Source organism: Falco rusticolus, chromosome 5 (genome assembly GCF_015220075.1).
Source record: "Falco rusticolus isolate bFalRus1 chromosome 5, bFalRus1.pri, whole genome shotgun sequence".
Taxonomy (NCBI): Eukaryota; Metazoa; Chordata; class Aves; order Falconiformes; family Falconidae; genus Falco; species Falco rusticolus.
The window spans coordinates 50,456,550-50,471,758 of NC_051191.1; the positions used below are offsets into that span (position 1 = coordinate 50,456,550).

General features: G+C 34.9%; 1 long non-coding RNA gene across 1 annotated transcript in view; it reads left to right on the forward strand.

Annotated features, from left to right (window-relative positions):
• LOC119149162 overlaps positions 1–15,209 on the forward strand; it is a 200,083-nt gene that overhangs the window by 90,275 nt on the left and 94,599 nt on the right. The window contains exon 2 of the long non-coding RNA XR_005104583.1: positions 14,049–14,149. This is a non-coding gene — a long non-coding RNA (uncharacterized LOC119149162). The remainder of the gene's footprint in view (positions 1–14,048; positions 14,150–15,209) is intronic.

Genomic DNA, 15,209 nt, shown 5'->3' on the forward strand with positions numbered 1-15,209 from the left:
CGTGACACTCACTGTTGTGGCTGGAGTCATGTAGCAGAGCTCAAAAATCTGTCAGTCTGAGTGGTGACTGACCACTGCTTTATTCCCAAATTACTCAGAAACACTTAAACAATTTGGATGTTGAATCTATTTTTTTTTTTTTTATCACAGACAACAGAATGAGAAAACAAACATACAAAATCATCTTCTCAGGACTGCTGTGCTTGTTTTCTAGATGATTCTTGTACCTGTGGAGTACTGTTTCAGTGTTTTCATACATTGAGAGCAATACAGAAGAGACTGAAGACAGGTTAGGAGTTTTAAGACTAGGTCTAAGACACTTTTGAAATAAGGTTGGGTTTTTACTGTTATTTTAAGGGAATAGGAGCTACAGATCTGTGAAAAGCAACTGAAAAAAATTGCCTGAACACAGTCTTTTGAGTAGTCCTTCATTTTCTACATGCATAGGTTTGGTTTGAGTCTTTGAGAGAACTGTTGGATCCTCCTGGCGCAGATTGCCCAAGCCATTCTCACTTCAGAGTGGCTTTCTCAGGACTCACAGACTGATGTCTGTCTGCCTTTTTTTCTATAATCTCAGCAGCAACCTAAACTAGGTCTTCACCATACTTGATTCCTGAAGGTAGGTCATTGCTATACTTTGTATTGAGCGTGGTCATCAGTACCCAGTGAATTGTCCTGTCCAACCTCCTATCCAAACAGTTCATCTGGGAAATGGTCTGCAGAACTGTGAGCTGAATCCATACCCTATTGTTGTTACTACAAAGTGTAGTTTTGGATTTCTAATGTATTGCAAAAAGAATTCACATGGACAATATTGCATCATGGTTTGAAACACTTTCAGAATGCCCTCTCTGTCTGTCAGATGCATCTGTGTAGTTCAGTCCTGTCTGCTACTAAATATCTCCACATCTGGGGACACATAGTTACTCATACCTGGGGGAGGTTCAGAGTCTTTGATTCTTTATTCTTTTTTAATTTTAAAAATTATTGACTTTTAAAATATTATTTTAATTCTGTTTATGAGTATGGCTAGCCAAAATAGTAATTCTTGCTTGATGCAATAATAAAAAATAACCTGGAATACATGTTGTTGCATGCATTTTACGAAACTGCAGGGTGCACTGCACATTTTTTACCTCCTGATCCTGCTGCACCACAAGATGATGAAAGAATATACGATGCTGAACCAGCAGCTCACTGCTGGCCCTGAAGCTTCCTCCCTGATATAAAGGAATTTCAAAACTTTAGGTCAGAGTCTATGTTTCTGTCTGTAGCTTTATGATTAACCTGCACCCCCTCGATGTATGAGCTCTAAGACTTTTGACAGAAAATCCAGGACTTAAAACCCGTGAGAACTATTGAAACCTGATGCGGGTTTTACCAAGCTTTCAGGGTCAATTCATTTAAGCTTTAGGTAAGATCTGACTCACTTTATATACAGTGTATTCATGCCTGACTTTATTTAACACACCAGAGACATGGAGCATCCAAAAAGTCAACACACAAAAGAGAAATATCCATAGGACATATCAACCACAGGTATCCTGGAAGTAGCTTTGGGTTTAGCTCTATGAAATTTTTCAGCTTTGAAATTATGCTAAACGTTAAGAACTTTTCGTTGATACTACTTTTGTTTGGAAGAAGGCACATATAGATAACAAGAATTCAGTGAAAACTCAAACTTTTTTGCTTGTTTTCCCTATCTTTTTGAACATAACTCTATTTAGAAATTCTCTGTTTATATGTATAATCTTATACACGTATATGTTTAAGAAAACTTTATATAATTGCACTTAGGTCAAACCCTTAATAAATTTTTATTTTTTCACTTAACTCCATGCATATTAACATGAACTTTTTGAAAAACATCTTTTTTTCTACACACCCCCACTCACACACCCACACATTTACACTTCGAGCTGTTTAAATGTTTTAAAATGTTAAATGTTTCCAGCAATATGAAAATCTGAACCACGCAATCTGGGTGGGTCTTGATTTTGAATAAAACCCTACTAAAGTTAGGATAACCTATGAGGATTTGACAGACAGATGAAGTTATCCTTATCTTGTATATACACTTGCTCTAAAAACAAGAGGACTTGTGATTTTGTTCAGAGCACGAAATTCAGAGTTCTTCCAAAGACTTTCAGTACTTGTTCTGAATTTTAATAAACAGAAAATTCTGCCTGTCGTATCATTTAGGATGTGAAGACATAAGTAAACAAATATTTCCTGTGATGAAAATTTAATTAGTATTGAACTAATATGTGCAACTTATTTAAGGGTTAAGATGCAAATCATTTGTCTTTTAATAACTTCATATGCTTGCTGAAGATTATCTTTTTAGTGTTCCCAGAAATGTCACTGAATCTAGTTCTGCTCTGGTATGATTGTTTTGGTTATGTCCCTTTTTCTTTAATTTCACATTTCACAACCTGTGTGATGTACTGAAAGGCATGGATTCTTTACTCTCACCTTTTTAGGTATTGTTTTGCTAAATAGGCTCTGATCTGTAATTGATGTTTACAAAGAAAACTGCTTACTTTTTTTTATTTGCTTCATTATACTATGGTATAGATTTCTGGGATAATAGCATGCTGAAAAATTTCTATCTCAGGAATCTATTTTCATTACCGGTTAATGTATAAAGTATTCTGTTTACTGGTTGTTGGATGACAAGCAGCTTGTCAAGTATGCATGACTGACCTTCTTCTAAGGATGTTTAGAATTCCTTATATGAATAGATCTCCTCAAGTAACTCAATGAGGGGAAAAAACCACTTTACTGTATATTTATAGTTTTGATGGCCTAGGTATTACTTTATAGAACTTTGTTTTCCTTTTCTTTCCTTCCCTCCCCCTCCCCCCCCCCCCATCAGTACTTAACAACAGCTAGCTGAAGCTAAGGACTTAAAACATGGGGGGTGTGGGGGGTGTGTGTGGGGGGGGGGGGTGGGGGGTTGGTGTTCTGCTGTTTAAGTTGTTAAGTCTTTCTCATATAGTTATGGCAATAGTAAACCAAGATTTAACTCCTGGAAAAAAGGAGTGAGACCTTGAGTGATAATGAATCAGAGAGAAAATACTTAAAATACTGAGCTCAAGTTGTCTTCCAGGACTTAGTAATTAGTCAAATTAATTTGGTCTAAAATGTCTTGTACTGGTGTAGGACTTGAAGGTATTCTAACTTGCATCAGGTTGTTGCGGATATTTCTCTGAAGTTTCAAAGAGTTGATTGGGAGATTGTTGTTTTCCCTGCTTAAATCTGTGCTGCAGTAGGTATAGCATCATGAAATGGCTAAAATACCATTAATGTTTATTAAAAATACTCTGACTCTTTGAATATGCAATCTTAACCATTGCTTTCTACAGGCCTACTAAGTTCCGTTCCTCAGCAGTTGTAGAGCACAAAGAAAGCATGGTTTGGCTGACTAAACCAATTCTATTTGTGAGATGTATTGTTTATAGTCCCCTGGTGGTACCTTCCAGTCTTCTAGACTCCAGATTCTAGGGCCTGGTGCCAGAGTACTCTACATCCATATTGCTAAAGATGCTTCAAAGTGATGACTTGTTATATCAGCATATTCCTGGGGCAGATCTTAATCAAGTATATTAACAAAGTCTATTAGTATGTTAGGGTCATGGATTTTCATAAGAATATGTAGATTACTGCACTTTTAAAGAAAAATTCTCATGAATGAGGATTAAGTGAATACAGGGCAAGAACATAAACAACTACCCCCTTTAAACTAGCCTAATATCAACTAAAAGACAAAATGTGTTTTCATACACATTGAGGATAATTGTTGCACAGAGTTTTTCTGTCTGGGCATATTTATCTATTTGTGTCACATATACTGGAATCAAAGTGAAAATTAAACTTATTTTTAACTGTATTATGTACTTAATCCATATAAAGTATAACAGTTAAATTTTAATAATGTTCACTGTATCAAGTGCAAATAATTGAAAGACAGGAAACTTACACTATATTACCAGACTGCAGAAATGTCTTTCATTAGCAAGTGCATGGTGAGGAAGGGCTTTGTTTCTGGTTTTGTTTTTGTATTACAATGAAGAATCATATTAGAACTCTTTTGAACGTTATGCCCCAATTCTAGAGTTAACAGTTTTAGGATATAAGATCTCAGTTTTTACCCTGAAGGTCTAGAACACCCTTACTTAATCTTGCCCTCCACTGAATATATTATCTAAAATGTCTTCACTATCTTCTTTTAGTTGCGCTAGTTTTGCCTACAGCAAAACTGGGCTCACTCCTTGAAAGTGTTTCTCTATTTTAAAACTGCTTAACTTCTGTGGTTTCTTTTTCGTTCCTTTCATGCTGCACTTTCTGTGTTTTCTTAGACCAATCTTATGTGCAATTCCTCCCTAAGTAATACAAATCATCCAATAGTGGAAATTAACTCCCTGAGAGCTTGCACAGATTAAACTACTTCTACTAACCACAGTCAACAAACCCAATGAATCAGGAATAGAAAGTACTGTAAAAGTGTGTTACTGATCTCTTCTCTCACCTAAAACAGATTTATAAAGTTAATGATTTATTTATTTTCATATGTGAAGTTTCTGGTTTTGGTTTAAGGTAAATTTCAATAGATTGAAAGACATTGATTATTGGGATTTCTGGAGTCTAAGTCATTAAATAGATTTTCCTTTGCAATTCTTTTTGCTACTGTAACTCAGAGTACTGGTGAATGAACACCACTGAGAAGAGTTGGAAAATACTTAAATTAGCTAAATCTCATTCAACATCCAAATAATTTCAAATTAAATTTATGTTTGTCACTGAAAGCTTACTGAGACTTCCACAAGGAGATTTGAGGAAGAAATAAAAATTGTGTACAAAATTATAGGGTTTTTTTCAGCGTAACGCAAAAATATGCTGGTGAGGATGTGCTGCAAAACAAATCAAGCATTGTAGGAATCTTATTTATTATCATCTTCAGTCTTTTACTCCTTTAGGTAACCATAAACTTTTCCCCTATTTATATTAAACCCTCTTTCATTATTTCTTTAATAAATTACATCATTATCATTCTCTGTTTTCAGTAAAAGATTCTTGTATGTTCTTTTAAGGTTAATTTTAAATTTTTCAAAATAGTTAATGTGTACAAACTAAAAACCATATTTTTTATGTGCATAATTTTTATTTCCTGGTTTGATTTGCATCTTTTCTTTTAATGATATTTTAACATAATTTACTTACCTAATATAGCTAATCAAGAGTGCAAATTTAGAAATATTTCCTGGTCACTGCCTGGCGTTTGGTGTAAGATATGTTAGCATTGCTGATGCAACATGGACAACCAATTAAAAATGAGGTGACCTTTTTCTTTCTTTATACAGTTGTCATTCAGCAGTGCATCTCTAATGAGCATCTTAGGTTCCTGAGAGCCTCTACTAAAAAAGTATTGTCATTTCTGATGAATATGCTGGTGGCTGAAGTAGAGCTTTTGATAAATGAATACCTTTTATCAGCCTGGCTCTCTGGGACCCATTAAGAAAGGTTTTACATTGTGTATCATTTAGGGAGTTGAAGATGTAGAAATACATTGAAATAAAGATAACACTGAACTCCAAGCTGAATTATAGGACCACTCTTTTGCTTATAAAGGTAATATGCTATAAAGAGGTCACAAGCAAATAAATAAGAGCTCTACATCGTGCTCAGAATGGGTTAAGTCTCCATGAAATGTACTGAACTGAAAAGATACTCAGTTGTCTCTGCATACAATAAGCTCAGTATAGAGTGAGATAAGGCATCACTGTGCTTCTCTAAACCCTTTTATCTTAGACACAAAAGGGAGCAAGTCCACTTATTCTTTGGGTGCACAAGTTGTTTAGGCATGCAAATGTATTATTACTACAAAATTTTTCTTTTGAGAATTTCAGAGACTGTGAAGTAACCTCCTTATTTTTGTGAACCACATTAACATTTTCATACACTTGAGATAACCTACATGAAAACCAGACAGATTGGCATTTTGATGCACAGATTTGTTGGGCTACAATATGATAGGAAGAGCTGTAAATAATTCATAAATAAATCAGAGAAGGATTTTTGCCACTTTTTCTGTTTGTATGCAATCTGACAGTATCCTCTCAGGGTCAAAGAAGAGAACTGCATTTAGGAGACTGACGCTCAAAATATATTGCTCAAAATTGGAGCATCAAAACTGACATAGCTTTCACAAAGGGGAAGTTATGGGTCAATTAGAAATAGAAAGTTAAATATTTTGTCTACGTTTTCATGAAACACAAGATAAGTCAAGGATGAAAGACAAAGCTGATCCAAAACAGACTTGGGAAGACAAGTGTATATAAAGAAAGATGGCAGGGGTCACTGGACACATGGCAAATGAGTAAAGTGCTCATGCTGCCTCTCATCTTTCCAGAAGAGTTTTCAAGGAGTCAAAGACAGACACTGCTGAAAGGGGAATGATGAAAGACAACTGATATAGATCTCTCCTTAGAGGCCTGACATTAATGAGCCTGTAATGGGCTGATTATACTAAGTTATTTTTTGCTGAAATACGTAAAGTTAAGTGGTTATGCTAATAATTAAAAGATTAATATATAAAAGATTAAAAAGGGAAGATTCAAAAGTAAAATATGGAACTCTACATTGCTAGTCAACTACAAGCAGTTGGACCACAAAACAGGTATAATTTAGGATTGCAGGACCTTGATATTTTCAGTTATCTAGTTGAAAAGTAAATTATCTCCACTAAGATGATGTATTTCTTGCACAAGCACAACATTCATATAAACTTACGTGAAACATTTCTTCTTTTTTTTTTTGTAGTAAATACGAAAGTTTATGACACTTTTTTTTAACAGAGTTTTTGCCTTTTTGTATGGTTGAAAAACTCTTACATTGGACATTTGTTTTGGTTTTTGAAAGCAAGCATGACGGCATAAACCAAATACATTATTTCACTGGTACATATCATAAGATACATGTCACCAAAGTAGTCCTTACTGTGTAGTGCAGGGGATTGGGGAAAGAGTTTGTTTGTTTGAAGATTTTGACAATTTGATTAGTTTTACAGCTGTTGCTATCTGTTAAACTGCACATCAACCTCGATAGCTGAAGTTTAAATTAAAGTAAGGTAATTAAGCTGCAGCAGTTTAGGATGAGGTTTGATTTAGCTAGATTTCATCTTTGAAAGGTTCCACTGAAAATGTTTTGTGGAGTAATTGAAATCAGGATAGTACTTTGACAGGCCTCTTCCTGGACCACCTGATGCCTTGTTGCAAGTCCCAGCACTTCTGAGGTCTGGGTCTGGCTTGGAAGAAAGCAGGACCCTGGCTGTAGGCAAGGTATTCTTGAACTTGGCATACTATGACTGCTCCCCTGGAAGCATAAGACTCTGTGATTCAAGGTCCACAATTTGAATGACCTGGCCATGTTATAGAGCTTCTATGTCTGATTCATGGAATCACAGAATGGCTGAGGTTGGCACGGAACTCTGGGCATCATCTAGCCAACCCCACTACTCATATCAGAGTCCGCTAAAGCAGGTTGTTCAGGGCTTCAAATATCAGGTTTCAAATATCTCCAAGGATGGAGACACCACAACCTCTCTCAGCAGCCTGATCCAGTGCTTAACAACCATCACAGTAAAGTCTCTTCTCACACTTAAATGGAATGTCCTGCATTTCAACTTGTGCCTAATGCTTCTTGTCCTGGCACTGGGTGCCACTGAGGAGAGCCTGCCTCTCTCTTATTTACACTCTCGCATCACATGTTCATACCTTACTGTTTGGTATGCTTTCTTTCACAACTTGGGCTGGCGCATCTATACAGTTGTGTCGTGGTTTAACCTCAGCTGGCAACTAAGTACCATGCAGTGACTCACTTCCCACCCACCACCTGCCCAGTGGGATGGGGAGGAGAATTGGAAAAAGGCAAAATCCATTCAAGTAAAGTAAAACCATCTACTACTACTGATGTTTGCAATGAAAAGGGAAGAGTGAGAGAGGAATAAAACCCAACAAGTGATGCATGATACAACTGCTCACCCCCACTGGCCAATGCCTAGACAGTCCTCAAGCAGCTCCTCCAAGCAGTCCTCCAAGTCAGCTTCTCCCAGTCAACTCCCCCAATTTATATACTAAACCTGAAATTTTATGGTATGGAATATCCCTTTGGCTAGTTTGGCTCAGCTGCCCTGGCTCTGCTGCTTCTCAGCTTCTTGTGCACCCGCTTACTTGCAGAGCATGCGAAACTTGAAAAGTCCTTGAACAACTAAAATATCACTCTGTTATCAGCACTATTCTCCTACTAAATCCCAAACACATCATTGCACTAACTACTAAGCAGAAGATTAACTCTATCCCAGCTGAAACCAGGACAAGTAGGCAGAATGATAATCCTTCCAGTGCTTCCTGCTGCAGAGCTATAACTTAAACCTGGAAGACCTGTTGTTTTTGGAAAATCTAGAAGGAGCAACTGGAAAATGCTAGGATACTTTTATTACGGGAGGTTTGAGGGGAGAATAATGCTTCATTTAATTTGGAATAAAACCAATCAACTAAAAAGATATATCTTAAAACATACAGGTAAATCATAACTTTTACTGGTGTTTTATCTGCACTGGCTAGACCAATCACATTTAGACATTTTTTTCCCCCTCGATGCATAGTTTTGCCTATATTTTTCTTAGAATAGTGTGACTACAATATTAAAGCACAGCTGAATGTTATATCTGTAAAATCTGACTTGTCCTTTCCAGTAACAGGAATTGCTTGTAGCTAATGACTTTGGAAAAATACATATAGCATTTACATATATAATAATCAATCTCAGTAGTTTCTAGGTTTGTTGGATTATCCATTGCTCTCACCTTAAAATCTTCACTTTAGAATGTTCAAAATGAGGGTTAACTACTGGAGGGCTAGAGACATATCTTTTCCATTATTTGGCCCCTAGAGACAGCTCTTCACCTAGTCCCTGGTTCATTCTTCTTCAGCTTTGTTTACCTAAAGAGTTCATTGACAGTAACCTTTTCAAGAGGATTTTCAGTTTCTGTGACTCATTAGAGAACAAAAGAACATCCACCCTCCACATTACAACGTTCCATGTCTCCTTGCAGCTGAGGTTCTTAGTAGGTCAAGAAGGGGAACTGCTTGTCTAAATTTATTGTCAGGTGTGTTTCACATCAGAAGTGTTTTTTTTTCCCTCACCCTTAGAACAATATACATTGGAATCTGTCAGTAACAGTATAGTTTGCTTTGAGAACTGATATGAATAAATATGTTAAAAAATGAAGTTGTTTTTTTTTATAGTTTTCTTGTCTATAGGTCTAAAAGAATCAAAGCATTTTTTTACTTCAAGTACAGAAATCAAAACCAAAAGAATAATATAAGTATTAAGAGCAGAACACTAGATATGCTGTAAAGTATTTGGCTTATGTATCTGGATAATTATATATACTCCACTAAGGCATAATTCACTCACTTTAAAACATCTTAAAGCTAAATTTTTTAAGGTGTCTAATTGTATTCTAAGGTATAAGAAAGTTTTGAGATCGAGACACCATGAATATTTTTAATTATAACATTTTTCTGGACAGAAAATAGGTTTGATTGCAATATGATATTAATGATTCAAAAACTAATTATAAGGCTTTCCACAACAAAACAACACCTGAATATTTTTAACATTTTGATTTTGAAAGTCGCTTTTATTTTTATAGTTAATTCTTTAAATTTCACTTAAAGTAGAATTAGTTGTACTAGAAACAAACATACAAATATTGTCCTTTCTGTGGATGCTACAGGCACTCTACTACTGTGAGAGCTCATCTTGGGTGATTTTGATTCCCTTACTTGGAGATACCACATAATGTTCATGTGCAGTCTTGAATGATTTTTCAGAGGTTACAAACATTTCCAATAAAATTGTTTGTTTGGGGGAACTCTTGTTTGTAAAAGACTGACTCATGCATTGAATGAAAAATGTGGAATAAGATTTGTGGATGGAAGAAGAGACAGCTGAGTGTTCATATATTTGATACACAGCTGCAAGAGCCAGTTTATGTAATAGGGGTGCTACACGTTAGTGTAGGAGCGTGCCATAATAAGAAGAGTTTGATGGTGTAAGGATATGTTGGGATTTTTGTATTCAAATCTTTTACAGTTAATTCCTTTAAAAATATGTAATGCCTTTTTTTTCTTTCTTTTTTTTAAACTGTCATTTAGATCTGGGCTTTTTATTTTCTAACCACTGTTGTCACGATCTCTACCATTTTGTTTCTAGTATGTTCAGTAATTTTGGCTTGGTTTTTATGACCACATTAAGAGTTACATAGGTATTTGCAAAATGGTTATGCTAATTCAGAGCTTAGCCACATTTTGTATTTCAGTACTGGTCAGCACATAGTTGTATTTTTATTTTACTGTTCTCCTTTCCATTTAATTTTATTTGGTATCATCAAAAGTCATAGATATAATATTCTTAACTCCCAAAACTATAGTGAGCTCCTGGCATTCAGGAGCTTTTGCTTTGGCACTAACAGCGTGTGTGTTTATAGAATAAAATTTATAATAAACACATTTGTTCACATTTGTAAATGAATATTTATCAAATGTTTTTTCAAACTTGGAATATGTTTGCTGCAATATTGTTGGGTCAGTATTAATAATTGTGCCATATGCCTGTATATTTCTGAACCAGGTGGCTGGCAATCATGTATAGTGGTCTCCAGATGAGCAGCAGTTCAGTGACAGCAACAAAAAGAATCTCTTGTAATGCACTCATTACTATAAACAATTCCTGTTTTCTTCTTTGACTTTCTTGTTCAGTTCCAAATACCATTTGAGTATCAAATATCCTATTCTTAGATGATCATTCAGTGTTAGATAACTAGGATTTTTTGAATATATGATTGAAAGACAGATGTTACTAAACAAAGAACATAAATATTAGCATTATCCTTACTGCGGTGCTGGTTAAGTTGCTGGTATTGTAGCTCACTTGCAAGAGTACACAGACTGCTAGGTACTGTATCTTTTATTTCCCTAAATTTACATGTGTCTCTATAATAAGAATACACCTATTTCTAGACAGTCTACTTTATCTTACCAATTCTTTTTGTAGAAAAAAAATCATAATGTCAGTCGATCAGAGGCTGTACTTCATGCACATGACTTTCTTCATTCTAACTTATATTGACTTCACTGAGACCCCTAAAAATAAGAGCCAGTAGATAGAGTTGGTCTAAGCATTTCAAAGACTTTTCTTCAACATAATCTCTGATTTTATATGCACTACTCTTTCTCCCACAATATCCAACCACAAAAATTGTGGTAAGGTAGTTTTTCAGAGTTTTTTTAGTTTCTCTGTTAGTTATAATTTTTAAGTTGCTTCCAGATATTACCGTGTGCCTTTTTTAATATATATAATAAATATTGTGTGTAATGTAAATTTCTAATGCATATTTTTTCCTAAGTGTCTCAAACAAAAGTTTAAGTTCTTTTTGACTCTAAGCCAAAGTATATGGAGTTGTTTATTTTCCTCAGAGTTTGAGAAATTAAAGTGTCACATAGACAGTTTATCTCTGTTGGTCTGTTAATTATTTGTTATACACACATACATACAGAGAGAGAAATATTTTTAAGAACATATAGAGTTCTGATTTTAATGCAACTTCATCCAGAGAAGAATCATGGTTTTATTTCAGTCATAAAACTTGAACTTAAATAAAGCCTATTGTTTAAGGAGGAAAATCTTTTATGGATAAACTTGAATTAGTTCTGCTATATGTATAAGCTCTTCTGAGAGAGACTCCCATACTGGGGTTTTTTTGACTTTGTTTTCATTTTGACAAGTTTTACTTTTCCTGTACTTTAACCAAAAAAACCCCACCCTACATCTGGATTGCTAAGACAAATTATGTTTATCATACTACTTTGCGATCTTCATTTGTGCTATTTACTTTGGCAAGAAACATCTAGAGGCTTATATTGTCTGATACTGTCGCATAAGCCTACATCTATTAGTTCCAAGACTATTCTCTACATGAAAAGTGATGCTGAGCACCAAACGAATGAGTGACCGCTGGACAAATCTGACCTGTTCTGTGAGATGTTAATAGTAAGATGACACTAAACTAACACATTAACTAAACACATCAGGAGTAACATCTTTTGTAATTCTTTTCACAGAAGAAATAAAAGTCTGAAGTTCTTTGTCTCTTAAAGGCACCTACCCAAGTTTAGCAAGCTCTATGACCGTGTTTTACAGATTTTATGCATGTTTAAACAGAAAAGAAACAGCTGAATTATACACACATTTTGTTACTGTGTTGCAGTAATGTGTTTCAGGAGAGTTTGCTGTATCTCTTCTATGAGAGAGAATATCAAATATGCAGAATGAGCAAGAGACAGAACTACTGAAATGTAATATACCTGTTTAGGTGGTTTTATTAAATGTATGGTGTGATTTCTGTGAACACTTCTCTCTGTTGCTTGCAGTGTATAAATTATTAGCCCTAACAGGGGATAAGAACTTGGACAATTTCAAGTTCTCCTCCAAAATTCTCCCTCTTGTCTCCTATGAGAACCTGTGAGAAATCCAAATTCAAAGTACCTGAAGCACTTTCAGTTTATGCATGTTCTCTTAATTGCTTTTTACAAGCTTTGAGCCATTTTTTTCTCAAGGTGTCTCCTGTTACTCACAATACAACTCTTAATCTAGACTTTAAATGGCAATCTAGAACACTCTTTCACAAAGAACAGGATAGATAGACTGTAGTATGAGAAAATTTAGTAAATTTTGTTATATCATTCCACTCATTGAATTTTGTTTTATTGTTTAGTAAATTTTTGGCTCATAAAAATTATTTCTAAGTCCAATGTAAAGAGACATTTCCTCTAAAAATTTTATTTTAAAACAATTTCCATATACATTTGGAAGTATATTTTTCTACCTATTAAGAATTTATGTTTGTCAGCATAAAGAGTTCCCAAAAGGAAAATTAAAATCAGATGTATCCTATCACTGGGTGTAGCAGTCTCAGCTGTTATATTTCAGCTAAACATTTTTGCTTGATTTGAGCTGATAGAAAACACATTTCTGTCTGAATGGCCTGTCATCTCATTGAAAGTTGAATCGTGATGAGTTATGCCCTAATTTTTCAATCAAGATATTTTTCAAACTCTGCACTTCAGAAAAATTCTAGTAAATGAAGGACGGTGCTGTTTCATAGGTTCTATATGACTGTATGGTGTGATCACATGACATATATAACTTCAGGCACCATGTTTTAGTGGAAAGTCAACTACTAATAGATAAGATGCAATTAAGAACAGCTTAGTTCCTCATTTTCCAGATTCTTAAATATCTGAGTATTTCTTTGCTATAAAGCAGAAGTATTTCTCTCCCCAAACAACACCCCAAATTTAATTTCTACTTTTGGAAACAAACTAAAAAGAGCAAGTTAGTGAGAAAGAACTAGATAATCTCTAAAGGTCCCTTCCAACCCAAAGCATTCATAATTCAGAACGATAATTCTGTCATTCCCTTGTTATTCTAAATGGACTGTGTGCAAGTGTTTGTCAGCTAGACCACTAAAACACTTCATCACATAAATAAGAAACAAAAAATAATACACAGCCATGGTTCTGCTCTATTCTAGTTTGAAAGAAAGGGTTATTCAAATTTTATCTTGCACTTTTGCAGCTTTAATCTTTCCATGCATATGGAAATGTCACTGCTTTACTGAAACAATGAGGGAGACGTGTATGAATTCTCCCAGAACTGTCACCACATGTAAGGAATACAAATTCTGTGGTTTTGCCCACAGAATATCCATTTCCTTTCTGAAATTTTTTTCTCCTCATGCATTAGTTGTTCACAGTGCATGGTTCAACCTGTGTTAGCACCAGGAAGCAGAATGTTAACCTAACCAAGTTTAGCTATTTTGTGCACACTAAAATGATTTTGTAAAGTGAACCGCTGGGTAAAAAGACAGTGTGAAAAAAGGTAGTCTGAAAGATTTACATGGATTTCTTTTTTCTCTGCAGTCTCCTCTTAGTGAAGCAGCTGTAGCTTGGATTTCATTGTGTGACCTTGACACTTACTGTCAAGCCCTTCAGGTAACTGCTAGATTTGGCAAGGTTAAAAGGTAAGTGAAATTTTAAACATTAAAGCTTTAAGACATTAGAAACCTCTGTATTTAGGAGGCGTTGTTATTAATATTATGTATTAAAACATCTGACATTGCAAAGGGAGGGGCTTTTTGTAATCTGTTCCAAACTGTATTGCTTTAATTTGTTTCTGGTAGTTTCTAAGTTGTAAGTTAAGAAAAAAACCACACACACACCTATAGAAAGGAAATAGAGAAGTGGAATTGCAAACAGATTCTTCTCTCTATGACTTGTCATCATTAAAACAAGAATTCAAGTTTTCAAGTCTACTAGATGTGACAGGAGGACAAATTAAATACGGGGTGCTCTGTATAATGCTAAGGAACCTGCTTCATATGTGGATTTACAAATAAGGCAAATGTAATTCTTTGATTTTTTTTTTATTTGGGGTGTTTTTTTCTAAAGCAGAAAAGGGAGACTGGCCAACCTTAATTGAAGTAATCAAGTGAAATGGAAGAGGTTAAATAAGCACAAGGCTGACAGAGCTGTCATTTCAGGGCTTGGTCATTTACGTGATGCTAAATATCCTTTGTGAAATAAGGCTCAGTAAAACCAGTGACATCAAGTATCCTGATTTTGCTAGGCAGATTGGAGAAAGAATAGCTACATAATCAGTCTTTTAGAACAAACATAATACGTAAAAGGCTTACTTAACACATTAATATAAATCAAGGGGAATTAAATGAATGTTATATAAATCAGTATTTCTTTTATCTCTCAGAGAGCCATTTTTCATCCTTTACATATTTGTGGGTCAGATACTGCCTCAAGGAGAAAGAAAATTTATGAATAATTTAAAAATCAACATTTTTGCTTCTGATGAGAGCCGTAAAAAGACCTTTTAGAGCTAGTTATATACAACATATTCCAAGGAGTATTGTTTATTAAAATAAGACTTTTCTCTTGTACTGTGGTCCCCAGTACAAGAAAGACATGGGCTTATTAGAAACTGTCAAGAAGAGAACCATGAAAATTATCAGAGGGCTGGAGCATCTCTCCTATGAAGAAAGGCTGAGAGAGTTGGGGTGGTTCAGCCTG